This window comes from Trachinotus anak, unplaced genomic scaffold, assembly GCF_046630095.1.
Source record: "Trachinotus anak isolate AG129_WGS33_773 ecotype Australia unplaced genomic scaffold, CSIRO_AGI_Tana_v1 ptg000018l, whole genome shotgun sequence".
In the NCBI taxonomy this organism is placed as follows: Eukaryota; Metazoa; Chordata; class Actinopteri; order Carangiformes; family Carangidae; genus Trachinotus; species Trachinotus anak.
In genome coordinates, this window is record NW_027273869.1 from 9,173,699 (window position 1) to 9,193,071 (window position 19,373).

Genomic DNA, 19,373 nt, shown 5'->3' on the forward strand with positions numbered 1-19,373 from the left:
GTATGCACCCCAAAAAGTGGTGATATTGCTGATCCCAGGACTGAGTCCTGAGGGTCCTGTTGGAGGGAAAAGACTCATGGTTGGCAGAAGTTTTTTTTTTTTTGTTTGTTTGTTTTTTTTTTGTTTTTTTTTACAAATGGTTGATAATACTGTGACTACAAATGAAGAGTGTTTTACAAATCAAGGCCAACCTTATGAACCAGACAATCTTTGACTCATGTTGACTCATGCTCCATGTGCATGTTAATGATAATTGCTAAAATGTAAGTACATGTAAATGTAAATGTCTCATACTAAATTTGGAGGAAGATGATTCTAGCCTAATAATGTCCATCAGTTCAGGAGTCAGAGTCTGAAAATGTAGTGGTAGGTAATTGAGCTGGTGGTTTTAGCAAGCTTGTAGTGAAGCAAGTCTGCAAGATGGTGCAAAAATAGTGAAAGTCCAATTTTTCAAGCAGCAAAACATCACTTGCCCTGTCCACTGATGCATGAGATGAGTAGGACAGTTTGACTGAGAGCACTGAAGGTAATTCAAGACTTGCTTGTTTGCTTGCTGGCATCATAGTATGTGTCAGAACAGGTATTGGGTGTTAAGAAATGTGTCCTACTTGAGCATGTCCTGAGTTGACCTCATCTATAAATATGGGAGCTGTGAAAGCAGAGGACTGTGAGGATATTTTCTGGTTGGAACAGGAAGAAAAATGTCCTTTGGATAAATACTACTGGGAATAGATCAGACCTATTGGATACAGTCATTTGAACTAGGAAGAAAGGAAAACCACTAGCTCCATGTTGTCTGAATAATGAGAAGGCTGCATTAGATACCTGGGCTGACCCCAAAACAATCGCTTTGATCTAATATTCAAACTTATGTAAAATTTTGATCTTATACTCCACGAAAGAAAGTTATGTAAGTGCAAGTATTTTGATGTTTTGGAATATATTGGTACACATTTTCAGCTGTTGTACAAATGTAAATTGCAAAAGTAAATTCCAGCTAAATTTTTGTGATGATTGAAACTGTATAGCGCTTACACCCAATGCCCCTGTGAGCCCGAATACCGATAACATGAAAATTAATTGAATTAATGGATGAGTGAAACTGTGTGATTGCAATCTAATCACATACTGTATGCATCCATGCATGTGGGTCTTATACCTACTAAATGTAGATGAATTTACCACACCCTGGCTGATTAGCATATTTAATACCATGTTTCATTTGCAGGGCTGTTTTCCTGCAAACTACAGATGAGTTTGCCTGCCTGCATACTGTCTGTCCATCCTTATATTTCTCGGTTCAGCTCACTCTGCACTCATCCCCAACTAAACTAGCCCTGGCTCTCTGTATGTGGGCCTAAGGGGCCTGTTTGTGGACGTGTGTGTGAGTGCGCATGTGTGATTTGTGCATTTGCCCTACCTGGCACAGTGCATACGATCCCTAAGGACCCTTGCATGTGTGCACAAGTATGTGTGTGTGCACGCTTGTATCATGCCAGCTGTCTCCTCACATCCATCCATTCTCTAATGACAGGACTTCACAGTGATGGGCTCCTCCCAAACAGAAACACATTTCAAACAATGTGTCTTGGGACTGGAGCTAAATCACCCAGTGGAACTTGCACATCAGGGTGTGCAGATCAACCAGCTGAGCAAGCCATCTTATTTGAAACAGGCCAGTACTGGATGGACAACCAGTTTCTGAGATCAAATGAGTGCTACTCCTCTGAAGTAGACAGCAGAAAGCCTGAAGCTGATTCTAACAGACAACAATCTGATTTTCTGCCATTGTTCTACTCTTACAATAAAGGCAAGGCAAACTACTCATCCAAATTTCTCCAATTTAATGTATGGTAATTTTGTATCCTTTAGCTTTACTAGGAGTTTTCATTCCTATGTCATCGGTACTGTACTGTTGTGGTCCAGCCAAAACAGATGCCTCAGAATTTGCTTGAGAATCAAGTTGTCTTCAGTGACAAAGTAATGCAGTCATAGTTGTCTGTACATTCATGGGTACACTGCAAACAGGAAGTGGTAACAGCTAAATTGGTTATACTGTTAATGCTGCTAAATAGCCAAAAAACAAACACATGTAGGCCGAAAATGGGACTCAAGAGAAAATACCTGTTGCAAACATTATGTTTGTTCCCAAACAGGCCTGTATTGGTGTGAGAATGTTTCTATCCATCAGATTAACAAAAAATTTAGACTAATGTTTTCCCACATTAAAAAAGTTACATTTCACAATGTGCTGGAAAAAGTTCAGTCACACACAGCTCTTCCAGAGGAAAAAAAAAAAAACAAAAAAAAACAAAAAAAAAAAACACACAAAACACAAAAACAAATACAACCTTCAGGATTTAAATTATAGGAGGACAAGCGAGTTCGCTGAAAACCAGTCGGTCTTTTTGGCTGCACTTATTACTGGGGAGAGGGTAAAAATTTACCCAAACATGTGCTCTGGACTGGATTAAAATCACTGACCAGGACCAAAAATATTACAAATCACCTCACCTCCCCCACAGAAATAAATCCCCTCCCGATAGGGTTCATGCTGATTTTAAACCAAATAAACTACTATAATGTGTAGAGCAAAGCCATTATTTTCAATGGAGAGTGCAACTGTGTTCCCTTCATACGCTGGCCCCGGCACACAGCCAGAGGCATTCTGGCACTGGCTTTTCGGAAACCAGGTGAAAGGACAACTTTGCCATGTGGTCCAGATGATCTTATCCTTGGACCTGTGTGTGAAAAATGTAACTAGTGCCACCAACAGACCTGTGCACAATGTGAAGACCAAACATACATGTTCTCTGCAAGAGTGTCTTGGCGAACCAGGTGCATATTGGTGAACTGCCCCGCCCAATCCCCCGCTGCTACTCATGCGGCTGTGTTGGTGAGAAAGTGCTATTTCACACAAGTATACAACTGCTCACACATGCACACATAAGTGTGAACGTGTGACTTCCCAGACCATTTAGATTATTCCTGTAAAGGAAGTGTTGACAGAGAGCTACCAGTCTGGGATAGGCAGTGAGTTAATTAACAGCCACATTTTCAGCTCCCAAAGGGAAACATCACCTATAAAGGAGAAGACTGGGTGTGTGAATTCAACTTAACACATACAAAGCTGGAGAAATCTCACTAATAATGAATATGCATCAAAGTACCATGCAGTGCAAATAACACTGAGCATGGGTTCTGTTTAACTCTACCAAATCCCTGTATGCATTACTTCTCTTTGCGCTCAAAATAAATTACAGAGTCATGTCATTTATAAAGCTGTTTGTGCTTTTTAAAGTTGATTCTAGTGTATCTGTATCATCGGACTTTGACACAAGCAAATTAATGAATTAATTTCCTAGAGGTGACCCGGGTAGGTTTAAGTTATTACAGTGAAAGTAACAAGCTCCACAACAAACAGCTGCGTTGACAGCATATTTGCTCAGAGCCACAAGCTATAATTGGTCACCCATCACTAGAAACCAATTCAGAGTCCATGTGGATTTGTTTCTATGTACAAATAAACCCCAGGGTTATATTAACAGGCATGTATGTCCTCATGAATTAAGAATTTGAATATTTTCAAACTTGAGATGTAGCGATAAACATAGGTGAAGGTGTGACTTTCATTTCTGCAGTTGATTTCCCTCCGTGTCCTCTAATTAGAACAAACAAGCCATTTTTCTGATGGGGTCAGTGTGTTGTGGCTCTATCCTGATGTCTGAGCCCAGAAAACATATTTCCAGACCTCTATTATGAAGAACCTATTCCATTTAATTGTGTTGCTCCTCTGGGCATCAAATTACTTTAATGATGTATAATTATGAATGTTCTGACACTGCCAGATTCTCCATTTGAATGCGAAAGAATAGTTAATGAGCTGCGGTTCAAAGGATAACTATCAATCCATTAGTCATTAGCTGCTGCTCATTTTAAAACGATGATAAAAAGGTCTAGCAAAGGAAAACAAAGGTCAGTTTAAAGACTAGAACACTACAAAAAAACAAAAACAAAAAACCCCCTCCCTATTAAGTCATCTCTGTAACAGTTTCCTGTTAGCATATTAACTAACAGTTGATATGGCTAACAGTCCCATCAGTGGTGTTAGCAAAAAGTTGCCTGTTTAAACATCCACCAGACTCAAGGTGTTTGAGGCCATGACGAATGAATAAATCCAGTTTAACAGTCTTCTGATCTGGGCAGGTTGTGTGCAAGGGGCTTAGCAGTGTTTTTTGATGAGTGGTAAGACTGGATCAAAACTAATGCTGCAGGTTGTAAAATCAAAACACTGAACTAAAAGATACTAAAACTCTGTATAGCTCAGGTTAACTGCAGGTGTTGGTGATAATTTTCTGTTTGTCACAACAAGTTACACCTTTTATATTACACACAACCATTTAAAACATCCTTAATACAAAAATGATTTGCATTGTTTCTTGACAAAAGACACTCTAAGGTTACTTTACTGATGGCCATGCTGATTCTCCCATCAAGCCCAAAAACACAAATATTACAACACATCCTTTCACTTCATAATAAGAGACAGGATTTTCAGACAGCTTCACATATTTGTCTGTCTAGGGGGGCTGATAAATGAAACCATGGGATTCTGACTTTGAGCAAGTCAGTTATCTACAAACAAATCAAAAAAAGCAAGAAGGTATTGTATGCAATTTTCAGAAACATTACAACATGTACACTCTTATACAGATAGTAATTTGGCCAAACTACGAACTGCAATGTTTTTGAAATGTTTTCTAAAAAAAGGGCTGTAGTTTTTTTTTTTGTTTTTTTTTTTTTTAATCTAGAGCAAAACTTTGTCTTTGTTGTTCAAAGATGCAGGCACCAATTTCTACAAAATTCATGTTGATGGAGACTCTATTTGAAACAGGTTGAAATAATCCTACACTGGGAGCTTTTAGTAAGGCATTTAGTACTCAATTACAGACAAAATCAATTTGATAAGACTGTTCAGTGAATACAACACAGAATAGAATAGAGTGACTCATGTACTGGAATATTGTTTCAGTCCCTTTGCCAAAAGGGAGAGGCTTATGAATGGGAAGAATTACAGTGCACTACATTCAAAGCAATCAGGCCCTTTTTATGCAGACACCATGCTAAATGATCAAGTTTCATTCTTTAAAGATTTCTGCTTTTCTGCCCAGATAATGAGGCTGGGGCAACACACTGTAAAAATCCACCTTAACATCAAGATCTACAAAACCAGCGTGGTAATTTATTTCCAATTTCTCTGATTTTTTCATTCATTTAAATCAAATAGAACAGAAAAAAAAAACATTTATCACACATCAGTAGTGTTTAAGTGATGCACACTGTAACTGCAGTTTTAAGAAATTACTCAGAGCCTAGTGAAATCTGACATACTGTGAAATCAACATCATTGACGATAACTGCTCACAGCATGACCCGGACACAAAGACAAATCCCATATGATATTACCTCTAGATTGGAGTTCACCAGTCTTTAAAAAAAGGGAGATGAGCCAGGCTGTGAAGAAAAGAGGTAAAATATTCATTTCTGCACCCCACGTGGGGTGTGGTATGATATGGCTTTCATTTCTCCACAGCAATAAAATCAGAGTGGAAATGGCAACAAGCATCCAAAGGCCTGCTGGTAGCAGCGTGCCTCGCAGACAAAGGCGCCACTGGTGCCCTGCAAACGGCATGCTGCTTTCTGCGGCTCTATGATGCCGCCGCTGAATAACAGGCATAATAAATCAACTGCTGGAAGAGAGTTGGAGAGAGAAAGGGTTGGTGGGGGTGAGGGGAGACATGAATGGGAGGTGCAAGCTTCTGGAATAAGATGGAAGCAGGAGTGAGAAGAAGAGGTGTAGAAATCCAGAGATTTTGAAAAAGGGGAAAGAAGATTGACAAAAGCACACTTCTTGGACAACTCACTATTGCCTTGATAATGTGAAAATGTGCATAGATCCCATGGGAAGCTGTCTTTAATGTCATCACTATGTAATATAAATCAACCTTGCTCTATTTGAGTGAGCATGGACAGAATGAATAGCTATATTTAGGAGGGAGGTTCTCTCCCATGATTAAACATGTAGCTCAACAATTAACATTTTAAAGGTTAGCATCTCTGCAGGGGAACATGTCCGTATGTTGTCCGTAGCACAGCACATATGGTACTGTACAGTCTCTATTCTACTCTGCTTTGAGATGCCAGCGTTGTTTACTGCATATCTTAAGAGTTTGACACAGTTAGCATGGAACACAAGCTTAAGGTTCAGGGATAATCCCTCAGAGAGAGAGGGAGAGAGGAAAAAGTAAGATTATGAGAAAATGATGAAAAACCGAGTAACATGCTGCAGGAAGGCAGCGTTTCGACTATGTTTCAACATAGGTAAGGAGCAAAAAAGCAGACTTCAATCAAGAGATAACTAGAGTGGGGCCAATAATGAAAGAACAGCTTCTTCAGTGTCTGATCCAACTCTGATTGCATGCAATTGCCCTCAAAACTAAGAAAATAATACAGCTATGCCAAAAAGGCAGTGAAATAGAGGCCCATGCAAATTCTCTGTCTGACTAGATCCAACACAATTAGCCTCTGTTGTTTGCTGTCATAGTACCACAACCCCAGAGAAACACTGGTGGGCTGAACAGAAGCTGATGTGCCATCTCATATCTCATGTGAGAGAATGAGACCTTAGGTAGGAACTGTCTTTTGTTCTCTTCTAGGCAGAGAGCTGAGTATTCCCACCTGATGCCACCTCTTCTCTGCTGTACATATTGCAGAACCTGCTCAGATGGTTGCAGAGGCCACAGTTCCCTCTGTGATTTCTCTATGATTCACACTCAAGTCTGTATTCATACATGCACATACACAAAAAAAGAGAACTATTAAAACATATCACACCACAGCAATTAGAATAACTACTAATTGAATAGGCAAATCATTAAGAGAGATAGATTACATGGTTTTTTTTTTAAACTTACAAGACTTGCCACTTGCACTAGAGTTTAGTTGATGTGTATGAAATATAAATAGAGACTTGGCTACGAAATAGCACAAGTACCGTAAAGCGGCCCCTCCTCCACGCTGTATGGCTGCCAATACTGACAGTTCACACACACACACACACACACACACACACACACACACACACACACACACACACACACACACACACACACACACACACACACACACACACACACACACACACACACACACACACACACACACACACACACACACCATTATGAGAATGCTTCAATCACATCATACTGTACCACATCCCAGTCAACCCAGCCCATGGGATCACGTTGTTTCACTATAGGATCAGCAGCACACGAGATGGTGGGCAGGACATTTTCTTTTATTGCCCTGCCAAGAGATGTCATTGTACTATCAGTATCAATTGGACCTCTGCTGTTGTCACTCATTGCAGTTTATTGTAGCATGACTGCCGACGCTGGAGTGCATTACCCTCATCCCTTGCTGTTGAAAACATCAAGACCAAACCAGCACATGAAAGAACAGCCAGCACGTATATTTCATTATTTCCTGGAGCATAAAGCGTATATGCTCCAGGAGAGGAACATAGATGGCTCTTACCACAATCACAAAGGACATACAATCTCCGTCTTTGTCACATAGGTGCATAGAAGAAAATACCATGTGTGCAGTTAAATACTTTGGTATGTCTGACTAATGGATATTTTATTTGACTGTGGCTACAAGATTAATTCTATGCACATGTGCTGTATGAAAATGTATATGTAGAATGTATTGAGGTACACAGGGACAGTTACCGTCGTCTACTCTTGACATTGAAAAAACTGGCTTTTCATATTGGAATAATCTACAAGGTAAACTTAATTTGGAATCAAATACTTCACTAGAAATGCAATTGTTTCAAATAGGCAAGGTTATTATTTATGTTTTAAGGTCCTAGTTATAGATTATATGCTGGTTTTCCCCATGTTAACTGTTTTGTGCCATTTTGGCCAGGCCTCTCTGTTGAAACAGATAGTGTTTCTTCATCTATTAAAAAAAAAAAAAAAAAAAAAAAAAAAAGTCTACTGGCCTTGCTAGGAGCTCTGAGTCTATACTAGTTTTATGCTAAATGCCATGCTCACAATGACAATGCTAACATGTGGATGCTTAGCAGGTATATTGTTTACCACTTTCATCATCTTAGTGTTGTGTGTTAGCATGCTAACATCTAGCAATAAACAGGCAGTGCAGCTGAGTCTGATACCAATTACAATTTGGCAGTATTTGGTCATAAATCAAACCATTAGACAAATTGAAATTCATCTAGCGCCACCATCAGGTGGATCGAAAGAGTAATTAAAATTCTGAGGGAAACATCAATGTGTGTACTAAATTTCATGGCAATCCATTCAATTGTTTGAGATATTTCAGGTCTGGAATAAAGTGGTGGAGAGCCATGCGGCATCACAGATAAAAACAAACATGATTTGTTTGTATGCTTTCCAGTGACATTTCTTCTGCTTCTCCAGTCTAATGAGGACACACTACTTAATCTGCATTTGCTCACATGATAGGACTCCATGGCAGAATAGGAAGGAGAGCTTGTGGGGAGGTGGAAAAGAAAATCAAAGGATCAGATCAGTACTGCGCTAATCTCGTTGCCATTTAGACCAAAATTGATTTCCATAGGAAGGACCCCCGGCCTCATGGCCTCCTCAGCCCAGTGTCATCGTTCAGAGCCCATGGCCTGATTCAATAGGATGTAAAGGCCAGGCTGGTGTTTATAAGGGAGGTAATTAGCTTAGTGTCTCGCCATGCTAAGTAGCAGCACCTCTAAATCAATCCAGTCACTGTGACCCACTCTACCGGGTCACCTGCCTCTGTTACTGACTGAGCAGAGGAAGTGTTAGTAGGTTGTTTTTTAATTTCTGTGATTAAATTGTTGCACAGAAGCAGTATGTTTGTTGGACTGGTGAGTTTATAGAGAATCTTTTTTTGTCAAAAAAGGACATGCAGAAGCTGCTGACCCAAGTGGCCACTTTATACGACTATACTGAAAGTGTGAGAGTATGAGCAAATGGATGGATAGTAAGCAAATACTACAGTAGACACACACGGGAAGAGGAAAAAAAAGACAATCATGAGCCTTTCTGTCATACACTGAAGCCATGGCAACAGTGTTAATGGTTGAAATGACAATTATTTTATGTCTATGGGTTGTTCTGAACTTTCTGTTTGGCTTCAAGTGTGAGTGGATGCGAGCAGAACAGAGACTCACAGAAATCTCTGCCAGTCTAAAGTAAATAAATAGGATCATTAAATCCACAACTACATGGTCCAATCCATTGAAAACTATCAAAAGCCATTTCTAGTGTCAAGGACCAACAACAATCTGACATGCACACCCTTTATGCACTCAGGTTAACCTCGATACACCAAAATATGAGTGATGTGCAAGCACATAGGCAGATAGAATGACACAGATTGATAAATGGGCCCAAAAAGCTGTGAATCTAAGCGGGTAAACAGACAGTAGGAAACCACAAGAGAAAAAAGAAAAATCTAGGCGCTAAGAGCTGAAAGGTCCTCTAATCTTACCGGACAGCTTGCTGTACTGTAAATATGTCGCACTTGGTGGGAAACGGTGTAAAAGGCAGCTAGCAGCTGGTGCTTAGCAGGGTCCTGCTGGCCCAAGCCCACAGCCACCCCGGCTCACTGATGAAGACAGATGGATTGGGCCACAGCCCCGACGCAGGAAACACACCCCCGAGCCGGCAGATTAGAGCCAAGCTTCCGATGGAGCCCTGATAGCCCGCTGAGGGAGAGAGAGCAGACTGGGCAGAGAGCTAATGCTCGCTACACAGGCGCCTCTTCACATGAACTTTTGAACCAAGAGATGATATGAAATGAGGTCGACTGAATGTCAATGATTCAGTGAAATGGTGCACAGAGGAAATGCAAGAAATCTCAAGATCATCATCAAAAGATCATGAAACTTACAACCAGGTAAATAAATAGAAATTATTCAACTAATTCTAAGTGCAAAACAACCATTAGTGCTTTAATGGCTCATCAATGACAAGGTTACTTACAAGAGCACATTAACACCCTCGTGGTATGTTAACCTCTAGGTAGCACAGTACAGAACTACTAATGTTCAGTGTGGTTCTCCTCATAACACACAAACTGAACAGACTACTTGGTTAAATGGTCAGGTACATTACATTTTTTCATCAAGTTCTGCTTTGTTAAAGAATGCATCTTCTGCTGATTAATACAGGAGAGTTGTACTCTACACAGCTCATTTTCATTCATTATTTTTGTAGAAAAGAATGGAACTCATTAAACAAGGCACTTAAAAAGCTGTAAATCAGCCACTTAGAAAAGTAAAAACTTCTCTCCTATACTTTCTAAGATGCATGAACCAGTGTTTTCTTTGGGATTACTGTGAAGGAGCTGGATGTTTAGAGAAATGCAATTTGTTTTGTTCACTGCTGGGTGTCAATGCTGACCTCAAATATCATCTTACTGACATAACTTAATGTTAATCTGTGTTAAGGTTCATGATATGGGTATCTTATATTGCTGCAACTCTGACAACCCACACAGCTCATTATTTTAAAATAAACACTGCTACCACTGCTGAGCACGTTGCACAGTATGAACCTTGCAATGCATGCCAATAATGTGTTAGCATTATTGACAGACCTTGAAAATATCAAACAGCAATGGAAAATCCTAAAATGTTTAGCTGACATAATATAATTTATTATGTTCTTCAAAACAACACTTCTGGAAAAAAAAAAAAAAAGACAATAATTTATAAATACACATCCACATTACATATACATAGAGGCAACATGAGCGGTCAGCGATAGACCACTAACCATAAGGCCAGTGAACCATGAGACAGCTATTCTGAGTGGGATGAGATGAATGGAAGAAAGAAATGTATTAAGGCTAAGGAACAAAGGAACTGGACATTAAGCCTCAGTATGCACAAACATGTCATTTAAAGCACCTCCACCAGAAACATGGCACAATTTGTTCATGACTTGAAGTGAATGATAGGGCCTGAGCTCGTGTAAGCTACAGTAGTCCTGGAAGGATAGTCTATTGATTGGTAAAGCCCTGCTAGCTGTGTTACAGTTGGCTCAGGCACACCTCCGATTGACTTGGTGTGATGAGAGCATAATTAAGACTGTAGCACATTAACAGATGGCCTCAGTATCACACTGAGAGTGAGTAAGAGAGAAGATGCCTGGTGAGCATGTTATAGCATACTGGACTGCCCTATCAAAGTATGAAAAGATGCTAGTTCAAGTTGCTCGACAAGGGTAGTGATATAATATTTATATTTTACTATCTGAGAAGGACATCAAAAGGTAGAGCCAGCATGTACTGTTCTGAAAACTAACACGCACTCTGACAACATTGTATAGCATCCCATCATTAAAGATCTTAGCATGCATGTCACAGAACTGATTTTAAAATTTAATCATTGGTTTATTTAGCACTCAATAGTTAAAAAGGACCAAGGTATATTTGATTGGCTGCAAACTATTTGGACAGTTCAAGTCATTTGGGGCAGGTCTGCTTACTGTCTTTAGAGTTGACAAGATGGAGTAGCAGCGTTCAATTTCTATGCATGACAAAGTTGGAAAAAACATCCATAAACATTTTGCCCAGCTCTATTTAAATCGAGAATTATAACATTTCGGTTTGCCATTGCATAAATACAATTTTCTTGTTACACATAATTTTATTGCTTTTAAATCAAATGTCTTTATATTGCCTTGTATTTCTCTGATACATTTCCTTGCCTTATTTTACATAAAGCACTTTGAATTTCCTTGTTGTTAAAAGGGTTCTACACAAGTAAATTTGCCATGCCTTGTACTCTAAAACATAATGTAACAGGAGACCTATAGTCAGCTAATTGACAATAGTGTCAGTTAGATTGCAGTGTTTATTTGTTATTAAATTTGCAGTTTGATAATATTAGCCAACATCATTGACCATGAAGTAAGACTGTAATAGCTGGACCTCTGGCAAAATGTAAGAGCAAAGGCTGAGTAGATGTTAAGTCATCTAAACTGGTTAAAAAAAAAAAAAAAAAAAAATCTCACTTAAACCAATTTGCTCAAAGCTCTTGAGCAATCTGTACTGGAAGAAATCTCAGAATGCATTGAAAGCGAACTTGAAGATGACACGCCAGAGAAAGTTTACCAAGACCACACCAAGGCCCTGCAAGATGGTGTAGCTAAGATTAGCAAAGACCTCCAAGAGTAAGATAGAGATGAAACAAAATAGACTTCTCATACAAGATATTAAGCACAAACTCCACAAATAATTACAAGAGCAAAGCCTGAGTATAACCAAAGCCCAAGGCTGCATAGATGGGGCTAGCAAAGTGCTACTGAAGATGCTTAATCAGACACAACACATAACATAAAATACCCAATGTCGCTGTGAGGTTGCAGAAAAAAAAAAAATATATATAAACACATTTTTGGTCTAGCTGCAGATTCAGAAGGAAGCTCTATTATCACCTACTTAGACCAACTATTCTATGTTGCTGAGACTGGTGGTGTTAATTTGAAGTGATAAAGATTTAAGTGTAAACAGACTAATGGCTAAACCCCTGAGTGCACCAAATTAAGCAAAAGTTGTGTTGCTTATGAATTTAACTATTAATTTCTAAGGAACATTGAAATTTCCTCTTAGGTTATCACACATCAAGTCAGGAGCTAGCTACATCTCATACGTATGGTGGAATCACATCTCCTACCCAGCTACATTTAACCTCATCATGCAAACATTTACAGCAATGAAAACAAAAAATGGCTGAGGATCAAAATGCATCAAATTTCCTGGAACTTTATTGAGCAAGTGACTTACACGGCAGGCATGCTTACTTCTAGCCCTCATTCTGCTTGCCTTGTTTAGTTTTGTCCCATCCAAATAGGATAAAAAGTTAATAGGAGAGGAACCTCAGGGAACAGATGAGAAAACAGTAGTCACAATTCAAGCCACATACAATTTGATGACATGACCAGAAAAATCAATAGGAATTCATTGTGAGAAACCCCCTCAGAGCTCCGCTGCCAGAACAAAAGAACAATTCAGTGCTGTCTAGCTGAAGCGGTAATAGCCCAGTAAAGTCATTCTCCTGCAAGAATCAAACCATGCATGCTCAAGCAGTGCATTATCCTTCCCACGGCTTACCCCCCGCCGCCAGGCCCCTTCATCACATACCCGGGCACTACATTCTGACAGTGTTGTCTTTTGAAATACCAGTAACAATTTGAGGGCAGCAGAAAACAAGCAGCAAAATGAAAAGGTTGCAGGTTTTTTTCTCATTGGGTTTTTTTTTTTTTCTTCTTTTTTTTTTGATGTTTTTTTGGCAGTTAGCTACTTTTGTTGAACTCTACAGGGAAGTCATAATAACTTATGTACATTTTGTTACTAATAATGTTTCAATTAGTTAAAATTTAGATTTTTTACTTAAAATAAGCTATTTTTATGAAGTGATATTTCTATGTTTAGCAATATTGAATTCTTCTTCCACTATTGGTACACAGCGTTACATTATCAGTATTTCTATTTATTAAACTGTCCTTCATTTATGATAACAGGTAGCTATGGGTGAGGTCTGATTAAATGCATCAGCCAAAGAAACCACAGGAAGTGAGTTTGCATGATGTAAATATTAACATTCAAAGTAGCCAGGGATATTAAAAAAAAAAAAAAACACTGGATACATGATTCCTCTGTTAGCTAGCATAGAAAATATTTTGCCATCGAACAAGAATGGGAACCAGCAGGCAGGTAAGCAACCACATCTTCACTCTTCCAGATGTCTATTTCTTTTTAAACTTCTGGTCTACAATATCACATGAGATTGTCCCAATGTTATTGTTTTTCACTCCACATTTTTCACACTCCTCTAAGCTTATTAAAATAGTACTATTACTCTGCTCGAGTCCAAAGTAGTCTGGTTTATACTGACATAGGCTTGCTTCTCACTGCCCTCACCACGCTATCTTCCCTGAGCTGGTGTTTAACTCAATAGACTCTTATGGGGACAACACTTCAAAATCTCACCTGACCTTATGTTTATTCATGTGTGTAGGAGAAACAAGAAAGGCCTCTTCACAGCTGAACCAGCCAGGCAGAACTAAGGCGATCACCCAAGAGAGGGGAAATGGAGAGAGCCTAACATTTAATTTAATATACACCCCACAGAGAATGAGGGCAGGTGACAGTGAGAGGTTAGATAAGGGCAAAACAGTACCTTTTAACATGGCTGGCCTGATTCAAGTCTTGATGCAGCCCTCTGGTCCTGCTGTGCAGCAGACTGAACCACAAGGACTGCAGTGGAAGCAAGCATCGAGACTTCTTGGTGGCCATGAAAGCTCAGTAAACAGGGTCACCATTTGTTGACCTTCAGAGGATGACTCACTGGAAAGGATAGAGTTATACGATAAGAGTACTGATGTTTCTGTGGCTCAAGTGCAGGAAAAAAAGAGTCCCAAAAGGGATGAAGGATGGCTGTAGTATGCAGAGAGCAGCAAATTTTTTTTGAACATTTCAGTGAAATGTTTTCATACGTTGTATAAATTACCTCTAGCTTTCAGGTAGAGGTAAAAAGAACAGCGTAAGTAGTAGTTTAAGGTTATAATTTTTCCGTAATGTCTGGTAAATCATGCATGCATGCATGCATATGCGTGTGTGTATATATATATATATATATATATATATATATTTTTTTTTTTTTTTTTTTTTTATCCACTTGATCTGCCACTTCATTAAAGTTATCTGAAGATCTTTTTACTGAGTAAAAAGATTAAATTTTTTTTTTTCCCTTTCAAATAGCTGGAGATGGGAAAACGCTACATTATGCATGTATGAACTACCATTTTAAATAAAGTACACCGTGTTTCAAGAGTGTTTAATTGCACAGCATGAGTTTATAATATCTGTGTGATTGAGTAGGATAATTTAATCATTTCTTGTTTGGTAAAAACATCATGTCTTCTTTGCTTTGCTTTCAGGTTGACCACAGGTGATTTTTGTGTCTCTTTTTGGATCTACAAAAGTATTTTTAAAAGATTTTACAAGTTCCAACCTGTACTGTAAAGTGCAATCTTTTAAATTGGGCTAAAAGACACAAATTTGGAACTGTAGGCTTAACCAGTGCATACAAGGTATAATAAGTATGATCTAGAGTGGGACATCCTCAGCCACTGACTCTTGGTATGAGACATAAATCTCTTGCTTTAACACCAAAGTTCCCCTAAGGATTGTGCTATGGCTGTATTATAACGGGCAAAGGTATTCAGGGGACTCAGTACTAGCTTTTTTTAAATCTCACTTTTCAAGTTTGGAAGGACTTGAGCTCATTTTCTTTCTCGTTTTAACCGTACTGAATATTCCACTGTTGCACATGTATGAACATCATACCAATATATATTCAGAGAGCTACATTTTGATGTGTAAAAATTATTTAAATATAGATAAAAAAGACTGTGTGTCTAAAACGACAGAGGTCAAATTAAAACATGGTGACAGGACTGCATTTGAAAATAATGTATTCTCTTCTGAGCTCTACAGAATCCTTTTATCAAGTGTTTCTGCTTTCGTTCATGATTTCTGTGGAGAACTACAATGCAATGTTGACAAGGACTATTGCTGACAGCTTTGTTGTACTATTGTTATTGGTGTTGTGTATCCTCTTACACATATCCGGTTATTCATAATATATGGTGTGATTGTACAGTTGAAGGTTCTGTAGCAAGGAAGTTTGAAAGTCATCAAATCTGGTAGTTGTTAGTTGCTGGTTATGCATACCCTGATGCTTCACAAAACATTTTAGAGGTTTGTTTTTTTTTGGTGCCACAGGTCTGAATGTATGTTGAGTGAATGTTTTTTGACCTATAAGCTTTTGTATTGCTGTTAAAATTGTTAATTTTAAAAGCTTTAATTTCACAAGTATTCTTTTTAGTCTTGTTTTGAAGTGCATCAATTATTGACTTGTGTCTTTTGTTATTATGCTACCAAACTGGTTCTGGTCGAATCTAATTGAATTATTTATTTACCACCACAAAGTACCTTCTATCTGGAACCATTTACTTCAGAGTCAAAGTACATTTGCCACACAGTGTGATAACAAATGTTTAAAACAGTCATGTCCTTTTTCTCCATACTTTTACCACAAAGGTTGAACCCTGCGCTACACATTCCAGCAGTGGTTTTTGAAAAACAAAGCCAAGACCGAGAGGAATATATACAGAATGCCTCTTCTATGAATACACACTCTTGCACTCACATACACACAAACTTCCCTGATCTCTTTTTGTCTTGTGCTCCTCTTCAGCATTCAAAGCATTTGAAACTAGCAGTCAACTCCCTATTAAGCTGAGGCAACAGTCCTCCTCTGAGGACAGCACAAGTCAAAAAATTAAACTTCACTCATCCTGCCATTAAAAACAACCTGGAGTATCTGACGCTGTCAGGTGAAAATCCACCCATAAGCTGCTGAACACAACAGAGCAGCTATAGGAGTGAGCAGAAAGATAAAACATACCATCTATTCTTGAGAGTTTCTCTTTGAAACTTTCTTCAGTGTGCCTCTGAGATGGAGGTTCTTTGCTCCCTGCAGAGCTGCTCCAGCTTCTCCTCTCCCTGGAGAGATTTGCAGAGCGAGACAAACACCTTGGGTTTCTCTCCGGCTGTGTGTTCTCCAAAATTCACCCCAGGCAACTTTAAATTAATACCTAGCACTGCCTTTCCCCTGATAATTATGTATCATCACCCATGAATGCTACAAACGGAGGATGTTTAGTGCTTGTATAATAGGGCTAAACTATTCTGCAAAAACCTTGTGCTAGATATAATGAATGCTGCATCTTTTAGAAATGTGCTGAGCGACTTCACAATTACAGAGAGCTCTGCAGGTTCTTAATATTTACATGTTATTACAACTCTGTGCCTTCCAGCTATGGTTGCTTTTGTTGTAAGGAAGCTATCTGTGCCCTGTGTCACTGGCTGCGATCAGCAGAAATTTGTTGCCTGCTTAACTCTCTCCTGTCCTTTAACCAAGTCAGGCTTTTTTCGCTGCCAGTACAAGCAGAACGCAGCTCTTCTCTCCATAATGGGCAGATTGACAAGCCCGTGGAGGTTTGTAACCGACAACAATTCTCCCAGGCTTGCTGAATGGTGGAGGCATGTCTTTCCCGTCGCTGGAGTATGCACCCTCTGTTGCAAGGAGACCCTGCAATGAGCTGGGAATTCATTGCTGACATGATAATTGCTGTCAAATTACAGCCAACCACCAACAATTATGATGAGTACTGACAGGTGAAGTGTGCTCTTCCCAAACACAACACTGCACAAAACAGTATGTCTATAAGTGAGAGAGTGAGGGAACACACACAATTTACACACACCCAGGCAATTTACAATTGTTCAAGGTCCCTTGGTCAAACAACACAGTTCCACTAACAACACACAACTGTGCTGGTGATTATGAAGCCAGGGCTGTCTGCAGTACATTTGTGGTGGTGGGTTATTAAATGCTTTGTGATGAACAGAGAACTTGCCACTTTGTGTGAATGTGTCATTTGCCATCACACACACACACACACACACACCAGTAACTCACTGACAACCTCTAAACCACAACATTAACACTTTGCATGGCAGTGGATGGCCAACCTTGTAATTTATGGAGAAGAGCAGATTAACAATTGAGCTCATTATCTCTTTAAGTAGACCAGAACTTCTTGTCAGTGTGAATTCCACCATTCAGAAGTAGTAAACCCATATTTGATAATTCAGTGCTACTGATGATCCTGCTTTGGTTTTGCAATTAGCCAGCAAATGTAAGTTCTTGCATGCGTTCGGTATATGCAGCAAGAGATTTGTCTTTTTGACTAGTAGAGTTCCTTACTGCATGTTCCTGTGTGTCAAAGGCAGAGTAGCATGATAGTGTAAAGTGATTTTTGGAGGTACACCGGTCATGAGCTTAATATTAAGGCCAGCATAATAATTAAACTCTTTCCCCTGTTTATATACCTTTATACTCCAGCCATGAGCTCTTCTGACACTTGTCCTACAGCAAGATTAAAAGCCTACATACATGCCGACAGCTGTGAGGTTGGCGGTGTTTCAAACTGGATGGTTGTGTCAGCTTGGTAACAGGCAAAGTGTTTATCATGTCTCATCTGCTCAGAATACTGTTTTCACATTTTAACACTGCAGTATACCGGGCACTGGTTTTACAGGTATTTTATCATGAACAGACGACCAAATTTTTGTATGATATTCTTTTGGACATAATAATTTCATTATTCCTGTTCGTGTTGGAAACATTAAAATAACCAGTTAGCTACTTTCCTAAAAAAAAAAAAAAAACACAGATCTTGCCTTTTAAAATCTACCAAAATTAAAGCGAAACACAACCACTTTTCCATGAATTACAGAGAAAATAATGAATCTTACCTGATCAGCAAATCAAGCCGTTTTTTAAAGTTGGTCGAAAAGAAATCCAAAGAATAAGTCCAAGAGCTATGCATTTTCCCAGGATACTCACAACAGTAGGCCACGAAATTCAAACATTTTAAGAACAACATTCTTCTTCTTCTTCTTCTTCTTCTTCTAAATCCAGCGTGTGAATATGAATATGCGTTAACAGTCATCCCTTCGACCCTTGTGCCTTTTTCACGGAGGACATTTTTGACATGTCACAGTAAGGAACGCACAGGTGTAAATAATATTAATCAAGGCTTAATTACGCTCAGGTGCCGTGGCTTTTGGCCTTATTATCCACACCTGTGCTTTCCAATGACCGGTCAAAATGTCTGCTGTGACAAATGATTACCTTGCCATGATAAAGATGGAAATTCCTGGTTTGAAAGTGTACCTTTTAATTTCACGTTTTATAAAACATAAATCAAGCTTGAGCTGCTTTTGGCCAAATTAAGAGCTGGTTTTATTTTACTTCACAAGAAATAAAATTTATCTTTGTACTTAATCTATTTATTTATTTTTATTTTTAAATTAGAAATCATTAATCATCACTCCTTTAAAAAAAAAAACAACAAAAAAAAAAACCATCTTTTTTCAAGGAACCGAATGCACCCTTTGGGTTTTCTCAAATCTCCAGTGTTTTATCTACCCCCCCTCCTTGTTTTCACTCTCACTGTACTGTTGTGATTGCCTACACACAACAAATTGCAGATTAAGCCACAGCTGTATCCACCTGATTCAGTTTACATATACAGCGACATCATCCAGCTGGCTTCCCACCCATAAACACTGAGAAGCGTTTTTTTTTTTTTTTTTTTGGCAAAACATCACTAATGGTCAGTCAACCTGAGTCTTTGCTGAAG

The 19,373-nt window shown here is 38.9% G+C and overlaps 1 long non-coding RNA gene across 1 annotated transcript; it reads right to left on the reverse strand.

The window, feature by feature from the left end:
• Positions 1 to 135: 135 nt before the first annotated feature.
• LOC139634959 (uncharacterized) lies at positions 136 to 18,151 on the reverse strand. Its single transcript, XR_011694107.1, has 2 exons — positions 15,356 to 18,151; positions 136 to 13,358 (listed from the first exon to the last, which is right to left on the reverse strand). It is a non-coding gene; the product is annotated as an uncharacterized lncRNA (long non-coding RNA).
• Positions 18,152 to 19,373: the final 1,222 nt, after the last annotated feature.